The sequence below is a fragment of the Nerophis ophidion genome, linkage group LG06 (assembly GCF_033978795.1).
Source record: "Nerophis ophidion isolate RoL-2023_Sa linkage group LG06, RoL_Noph_v1.0, whole genome shotgun sequence".
Lineage (NCBI taxonomy): Eukaryota > Metazoa > Chordata > Actinopteri > Syngnathiformes > Syngnathidae > Nerophis > Nerophis ophidion.
This window is the reverse complement of record NC_084616.1, coordinates 16,652,052-16,660,333: the sequence shown is the minus strand read 5'-3', so window position 1 is coordinate 16,660,333 and position 8,282 is coordinate 16,652,052. Positions and strand designations below refer to the sequence as shown.

Sequence of the window (8,282 nt, the reverse complement as noted above, 5' to 3'; positions counted from 1 at the left end):
ACAAAATAACGGTGCCTTACTGTTGCCATTAAAAATAAAAAAAATTTAAGTTGCGAATATAAAAATGACCTAGTATTACAACTCAATAGCTTACTGTGCTACTTCTATCACTGTATTCAACAAACCCCCTTTCCATATGAGCTGGGAAATTGTGTTAGATGCAGGGGCGTCACTAGCCCTATTACTGTTCTGGGGCACACCTGGGGCACAAATAATTCATGTGAGCGTGCAAAGCGCACAAGCAAAAACATTTTTAGCACTTATTTATCATAAAAAAGACATAAATAGTGCTTTAAACTATGAAATCATATCAGATTATGTTGTATGGATCTTTGATTAACCACCTGAAATTAACTAATGCATTTGACCTACTTGTGCACTTTTTTACTCCAGACTTCTAAACTGCTACTGGTAAAAGCAAAAAGGAAGAGCAATGAATCTTTTTGAAATATATATTGCAGTAATCATCTTCAAATTTAACATCTACAAAAGTAAAACAAAAAATAAAGCACCCCTACATCTCTGGGTTCTTTTATATAATTCAATTTCCATTTATGGCAATGGGGCTAATGCTATTTCAGATACACAAAACTATAAAATATACACAAAACAATAAAGCCACAGTAGTAGAATAAATGAACAACTGTTGTGTGTCTGTCCAGGGAATCATTTTCTAAGAAGTAAACTGTAACGTCTCGTTTTCATTTTTGCAAAGTGGTCAATCACTTTGGACAGACATGGAAATATCACAGTAACTGTTACACAGTAGACCAGTGGTTCCCAACTGGTGGGTCGTGACATAAAAGTGGATTGTGTGTCATTTTCAGTGAGTCGCAGTCAGATGTGTGCATGAAAAAAAAAAAAGTTTAGGGAGAAAAAAATCAAATTGTGGCAACAAAACCAGATATTTTTAGCCATTTTTCTAGTGACTATTAGTGAGTATTTTAGTAAAAGGCAAACCGACTAACAAGTTGGAGAAGGACTCAGGACCAGGGGTGTTGCCAGACATATTTCACTGGGGCACGTGCCCCACTGTTGATCTGCAGTGCCCCAGTAAAAATTTCACCAATAAAACAAAAAAACGCTTCAGAGTTTTAAGTCTACATAACATAGACAACAGCGCACATACTACTTAGTATGGTAATTGATTGCTACTGTATTCACTCCACTAACAATGAGCACATGGCTAATTAATATGGTAATTTATTTCCAATGTGGATTGAGACTTCGGTTGAGAGAGAGAGACAGACAGAGAGAGAGAGAGAGAGAGGGGGGGGGGGGGGGCTGCGAATCACTGCGTGAGGTAGGTAACGTTAGCCAACAACAATTTGTTAATTACATTATTTTGATTTTGATTTGACTCAAACTGTAACTCCTAGATGGATATCAGAAAGTTGTTTGCCCGCAGCAGGGAAGAAACAGCAAGGAATGAGAGATGTAAGTGAAGTCCTTGCTAGCTAGGCAACATTATTGTCTTAAGTTGATGCTAAGTTAGCTAAAGTTATTCCTTGTATCAAGACAAACATATTCATTTGCTGTACGAGCTGTCGGGGGAATTTCCAATGAACATGAAACATAATGTTGGTTATTGTCTGCGGGTTCTGCATCCATGATGATTTGGAGTAAGCGCGTGTGCGTTGAGTGCTTCTAAAAAGGTTTATCTTCAGGAAGAAAAACATTTTTCCATATCATCAAGTCGTGAGCCAATTTTTAAATCATTCAAGTTTATTTCACAGAAAAGTAGCACAGTAGACTTGTCTTGTTAATCGGTGCGACTTTGACTAAAATAATCTTGTTTTGTCACCAGAAAAATGGCTACAGCTAAAGCATCTGGTTTTGTTTCCAGAAAAAATAGTAACATTTCTGTATTTGTTTTCAGAAAGATGGCTGAAAACATCGGGTTTTGTTGCCCTATTTAGATTTTTTTTAAATATATTTCCATGTCTGTCCTGAGTCTTTCTCCAACTTGTTAGTCGGTATGCCTTTTACTAAAATACTCACTAATAGTCACTAGAAAATAGGCTAAAATAATCTGGTTTTGTTGCCACAATTTGATTTTTTTTCTCCCTAAACTTTTTTTTTTTCATGCACACATCTGACTGCGACTCACTGAAAATGACACACAATCCACTTTTATGTCACGACCCACCAGTTGGGAACCACTGGTCTACTGTGTAACAGTTACTGTAATATTTCCATGTCTGTCCAAAGTGATTGACCACTTTGCAAAAATGAAAACGAGACGTTACAGTTTACTTCTCAGAAAATGATTCCCTGGACAGACACACAACAGTTGTTCATTTATTCTACTACTGTGGCTTTATTGTTTTGTGTATATTTTATAGTTTTGTGTATCTGAAATAGGATTAGCCACATTGCCATAAATGGAAATTAAATAATATAAAAGAACCCAGAGATGTAGGGGTGCTTTATTTTTTGTTTTACTTTTGTAGATGTTAAATTTGCAGATGATTACTGCAATATATATTTAAAAAAGATTCATTGCTCTTCCTTTTTGCTTTTACCAGTAGCAGTTTAGAAGTCTGGAGTAAAAAAGTGCACAAGTAGGTCAAATGCATTAGTTAATTTCAGGTGGTTAATCAAAGATCCATACAACATAATCTGATATGATTTCATAGTTTAAAGCACTATTTATGTATTTTTTATGATAAATAAGTGCTAAAAATGTTTTTGCTTGCGCGCTTTGCACGCTCACATGAATTATTTGTGCCCCAGGTGTGCCCCAGTACAGTATTAGGTCTAGTGACGCCCCTGTTCAGACCCCTTTAAATGTGTTACTCTTTGATTCATTGGAGCCACCTATCGCTTTTGCATCATGGCATGGTCTTGTAGGACTTCCTTCGGCAGCAGCTGCTTTATTCCGCAGTGTTACACATGGTGAAGTTTATAATAATAGTAACATCAGATGCTGGGTTTAAGAATGATGATGACACACCTGTGTTTTAAAGAATATGAACAAAGCAGGGGCATTATATGGAACTGAAAATGATCCCTTTTACAACATTTAAATTAAATGTGAAGATAAATGTTGATAGTCAATGATTACCAAGTTTTTCAGTGCACAATGTGACTCAGAAGGTTCCAAGTCAACTTCAGAAATGCATTATCCTTTCAACTTTTGTCGACATTGACTGTAATTTCAGTCTACTAAAATGTTGACTACCTACACTAAAACTAAATCCATTTAGATGACTAAAATATGACTTACACTAAAATGCATTGTCCGACTAGAACTAAAACAAAACTAACACTGATATTAATCTGATATATTAGCACAAATTATGGAACATACTTTTTTATTTTATAGTGTGGAATTTTTAAAAAGGCTTGATCAAGTGAAATTATTCACAGAACAATGTTGGGTATAGAAAACACTAAACTTACAACATAAAAGTACATACTTGTATTTTTTTATGGCAGAATGTTGGAAAATGATTGGCCGAGTGAAATTACTTAAGAGAACAATGGTTTGTATCAAAAGCACTAATGAAATGTGTGCTTTTTAAGTGTAGTGCTAATTAGTTGTATAGTTTTTGCCGTACACCAAACGGCCAAAATGATTTATTAAATTTAGCTCATGACGCAGTAAGTTGAATGATGCGAACACGTTTGATACTGGATACTTTGTATTAAGCTTCTGCCTTGGGGACTTTGTGTGTGTGTGTGTGTGTGCACATGCCACACAACAATAATTAGGTGATAATTGTTTATAATGACAAATGTGCAGTTTTAGTCTGCAACATAGTTTAATGCAAGTTGAAGTCATCTAATACATGTTTTGTTGCTGATTTTGGACCAATATTCAATATTAATATTGGCTCAGGACACCCCTCATCTTAGTTGTAACATTGATTTATCTTGACGCTAAGACTGACCTTCTTTTAGGAAGCCATCCGGTGTTGGATCACACAACCTGACATTCTGCTCTCGACTATCCAAGACATGCAGCAACATGTTCTGTTTATATAAAAAAAGAGTGAACATTAATGACCAAGAAAACAGTCAACAAATAGTTAACTATTGATGTGCTTAAAAAGTGGTGTTTTTAAATAAAATAGAACCATTATTCGAAAGTAAATACTTTTCTAAACAGCTGGTATAGTATGAAGACATGCTAACTGTGAGCAGAGATGATTTATCAATCATTTCTGGTAACGAGAATTACTGCAAATGTGTCAAAGGTGGCTCAAATTTAATGCTGTTTAATAAGATAAGTTAAGATAATATCTAATGTCTACAGTTGCAGTATAATATAAACTAACTTACCAACTATTAGTCCACTCAATTCATTGGGGATCTGTGAAAAACAAGATAGTAGATATTCTGGAGTCACAATTCAATTAATAAACATTTGAGCAACTTAACTAAGATTGTACGTAAGTAAACTTACAACTTAACTAAGACTGACCAAGTTCTAATACACAGGTAAACACCTAGCATAAATGCTAATTAGCGATCATTAGCATACTAAACAAACGTTACTTGTTAAAACTATGCCATAACACAGGTAGCAAAATGATCACTAGTAGCAAACACAAAAAACACACAGTTAGTTAGTTATATGGGTGAAATGACTACTAGTAGTAAGCTGAATAGACACTCAGTTATATAGGTGAAATGATCACTAGTAGCAAATACAAACACAGTTAGTTATATGGGTGAAATGATCACTGGTATCAAACACAATAAACACACAGTTAAATGGGTGAAATCACTAGTAGCAAACACAATAAACACAGTTATATGGGTGAAATGATCACTAGTAGCAAACACAATAAACACACAGTTAAATGGGTGAAAGCACTAGTAGCAAACACAATAAACACAGTTATATGGGTGAAATGATCACTAGTAGCAAACACAATAAACACACAGTTGAATGGGTGAAATGATCACTAGTAGCAAACACAATAAACACAGTTAGTTATATGGGTGAAATGATCACTAGTAGCAGACACAATAAAAACACAGTTTGTTATATGGGTGAAATGATCATTTTAGATGACACAATAAACACACAGTTAGTTGTATGAGAGAAATCCCCACTAGTAGCAAACACAATAAATACACAGTTAAATGGGTGAAATGATCACTAGTAGCAAACACAATAAACACAGTTATATGGGTGAAATGATCACTAGTAGTAAACACAATAAACACAGTTATATGGGTGAAATGATTACTAGTAGCAGGCACAATAAAAACACAGTTTGTTATATGGGTGAAATGATCATTTTAGCTGACACAATAAACACACAGTTAGTTAGTTTCATGAGTGAAATCACCACTAGTAGCAAACACAATAAATACACAGTTATATAGTAGTGATCAAAATTATTCAACCCCCACACAATTTTGGTGTTTTAGCAAGTTGACATTTATTCCGTATTTTGTTTATAGTCATATCAAATAAAGATGTGTCAAATAGACAAATGCAACTTGAATTGTAACACTTTATTTTACAAAATACCCAAACTGGACATTTTTCTTAATATCTCATTGACAAAATGATTCAACCCCCTAGTTACATGCATCTTTAGTACTTAGTAGAACACCCTTTGGCAGTAATGACATCCTTCAAAGGTGATACATAACCGGACACAAGCTTCTTGCAACCATCTACAGGTATTTTAGCCCATTCCTCTTGGGCAAAGGCCTCCAGTTCATTCATATTCTTGGGCTTGCCTGCTGCAACTGCCTTCTTCAAGTCCCACCACAGCTTTTCTATAGGATTTAGGTCTGGCAACTGTGAAGGCCACTCCAGTCTTCCAGCCCTTCTTCTGCAACCACTCTGATGTTGATTTGGAGGTATGCTTGGGATCGTTGTCCTGTTGGAAGGTCCAACGTCTCCCAAGCCTCAGCTTCGTCACTGACTTCATGACATTTGCAGCTAATATATCCTGCTAGGAAATAGAATTCATAATGCCTTGAACGCGCTGGAGATTCCCGGTACCTGAGGCAGAGAAACAGCCCCAGAGCATGATTGACCCCCCCCACCATGCTTAACAGTAGGCAAGGTGTTCTTCTCTTTGTAAGCTTCATTTTTTTCTCCTCCAGACATAACGTTGATTCATAGGCCCAAAGAGTTCCAGTTTTGTCTCATCACTCCATAGAACAGTTTCCCAAAACCTTTAGGGTTTGTCCAGATGATTTTTGGCATACTGGAGTCTATTTTTCTTGTGCCTGGTAGTCAGAAGTGGGGTGCGCCTGGGAGTTCTGGCATGGAGGCCTTCATCTCGTAGTGCGCGCCTTATTGTCTGGGACGAAACCTGCGTTCCCCCCTCTGCAATGTCCTGTTGTAGTTCCTCAGTTGTTACCCGGGGGTTTTTTAACCACTGTACGCTTCAAATACAGGACAGCAGTTGCACACAGCATCCTCTTTCTACCACGCCCAGGTAGTGTTTCCACTGTGCCTTTAGCTTTATTTAAACTTGCGAATTATGCTCCCAATTGTGTCTCTTGGAATGTGTAATGCCTTTTCTGTTTTTCTTATATCCATATCCTTTCTTATGAAGAGAAATTACCTCCTCTCTTGACTTCTTTGACCACTCCCTGGACTTCACCATGTTGCAAATACACCATTGACCATGTACAAAAAGCTGAGTGTCACAGTATTTTTCAATCAGTTTAATTGTTGCTCGTTATGGTTCTAATCACATCTACCGGTGTTTTCAACACCTGATTGAAAAGACCTTATTCAAATTCTGTTCTTAAGAGTTATGATCTTCAAGGGGTTGAATAATTTTGTCAATGAGATATTAAGAGAAATGACACTGTTTGGTATGTTACAAAGTATAATGTTGTAATTCAAGTTGCATTCGTCTATTTAATGCATCTTTATTTGATATGACTATAAACAAAATACGGAATACATGTCCAACTTGCTAAAACACCGAAATTGTGTGGGGGTTGAATAATTTTTATCACAACTGTAGCTTCTCTCCCTCCTTTATCGTCCCATCCGTCCTACCTGTCCAGAATCTGTACATTGTTGTTGTCAAAGGAGTGCTGTTTCTCACTGAAGTGCAGGTAGACAGCTGAGTCTAGACCTGAAGAGTTTGCTATGCGTCGGGTTAGTGCTTGTTTTGTTTCCCCAATATATGAATCAGTGCATTCATCATTACACTGGATAGCATACACCGGGTTGTTTTTGTGGATGTGGGGTGTCCGGTCTTTAGGGTGCACCAGTTTCTGTCTCAGGGTGTTGCCTAGTTTGAAGTGTACTGGGATGTTGTGTTGGTTAAAAATTCTTCTGAGTTTCTCAGATAGACCTGATAAATATAGAATGACAATATTTTTGCATCTGACACTTTTTTTTTTTTTTACTCCTAATCCACTCTGTTCTAGTTATTTCTGGAAGAGGATGACCAGCTGAGGTAACCACATGTTTTGAGGGCTTTTCTCAATTGCCTGTGCTCTTTTTTCTTTGGCCTGTGAGCTGGTAGGAACATTATCAGCTCTGCATTGTAGGGTTCTGATAACGCCCAGTTTGTGGTGTGAATCCAAAAGTAGGTATTCATCGTTATGTGAGGGTTTTCGGTAAACCCCAACATGGAGGCCCCTGTTTACTCCAATGTGGACGTCACAGTCCGAAAAAGGCAACTTACTGTATTTGGCAATCTCACGTGTGAATTTGATGTTTTTGTCCACCAAGTTCATGTGCCCAGTGAAGGCTTGCACTTCTTGGTTTCTGATTTTTCACCCATGTGTCATCTACAAATCTGTCCCAATGACTTGGTGCTGTTCTGTTAAAAAAGCTGAAAGCTCTCTATTCCATGTCCTCCATGTAAGTCTTTGCTACTATTGGCACAACCATGGTTTTGTCAGTAAAACGTTCCCATGACTTAAAAGTACGTAGTGTTGATGCAAAGTTCTCTCAAAAGGCAAATCTGTTCTGGGTTTAGTGTGGATCCATCCTGTAAGGTGCGATCACCTAGTAGACGTTGCCTCACTGTCTCTACTGCATCCTGGATTGGAATACAGGTGGACAGGGAAGGGACGTCGTATAAAACTATAGTTTAATTTTTCTCCAGCTTTATATCTCTGATCTTCGCTACAAAGTCGATTGAGTTTTGGACATGATGTTCAAGGAGGCACGTAAATAAAGTAATGCCTTGCACATATTAGTTATTGAAGTACTTGTTTGTATGTTTAGTTCATTCTTAAAATTGTTTTACATTGAGCAAGAGAGCACAGTCAAATACCTTGTCGGAAAGCTGTTTCCGACTGTATTCATGTTTGGCCCCGCCCCTAAATGATGC

General features: G+C 37.0%; 1 long non-coding RNA gene across 2 annotated transcripts in view; it reads right to left on the bottom strand.

Annotated features, from left to right (window-relative positions):
• Positions 1–3,849: 3,849 nt before the first annotated feature.
• LOC133554281 (uncharacterized) overlaps positions 3,850–8,282 on the bottom strand; it is a 51,233-nt gene continuing 46,800 nt past the window's right edge. For both annotated transcript variants that reach the window (XR_009807087.1, XR_009807086.1), the window contains exons 6-7: positions 4,288–4,318; positions 3,850–3,978 (exon numbers count right to left, since the gene is read on the bottom strand). This is a non-coding gene — a long non-coding RNA (uncharacterized LOC133554281). The remainder of the gene's footprint in view (positions 3,979–4,287; positions 4,319–8,282) is intronic.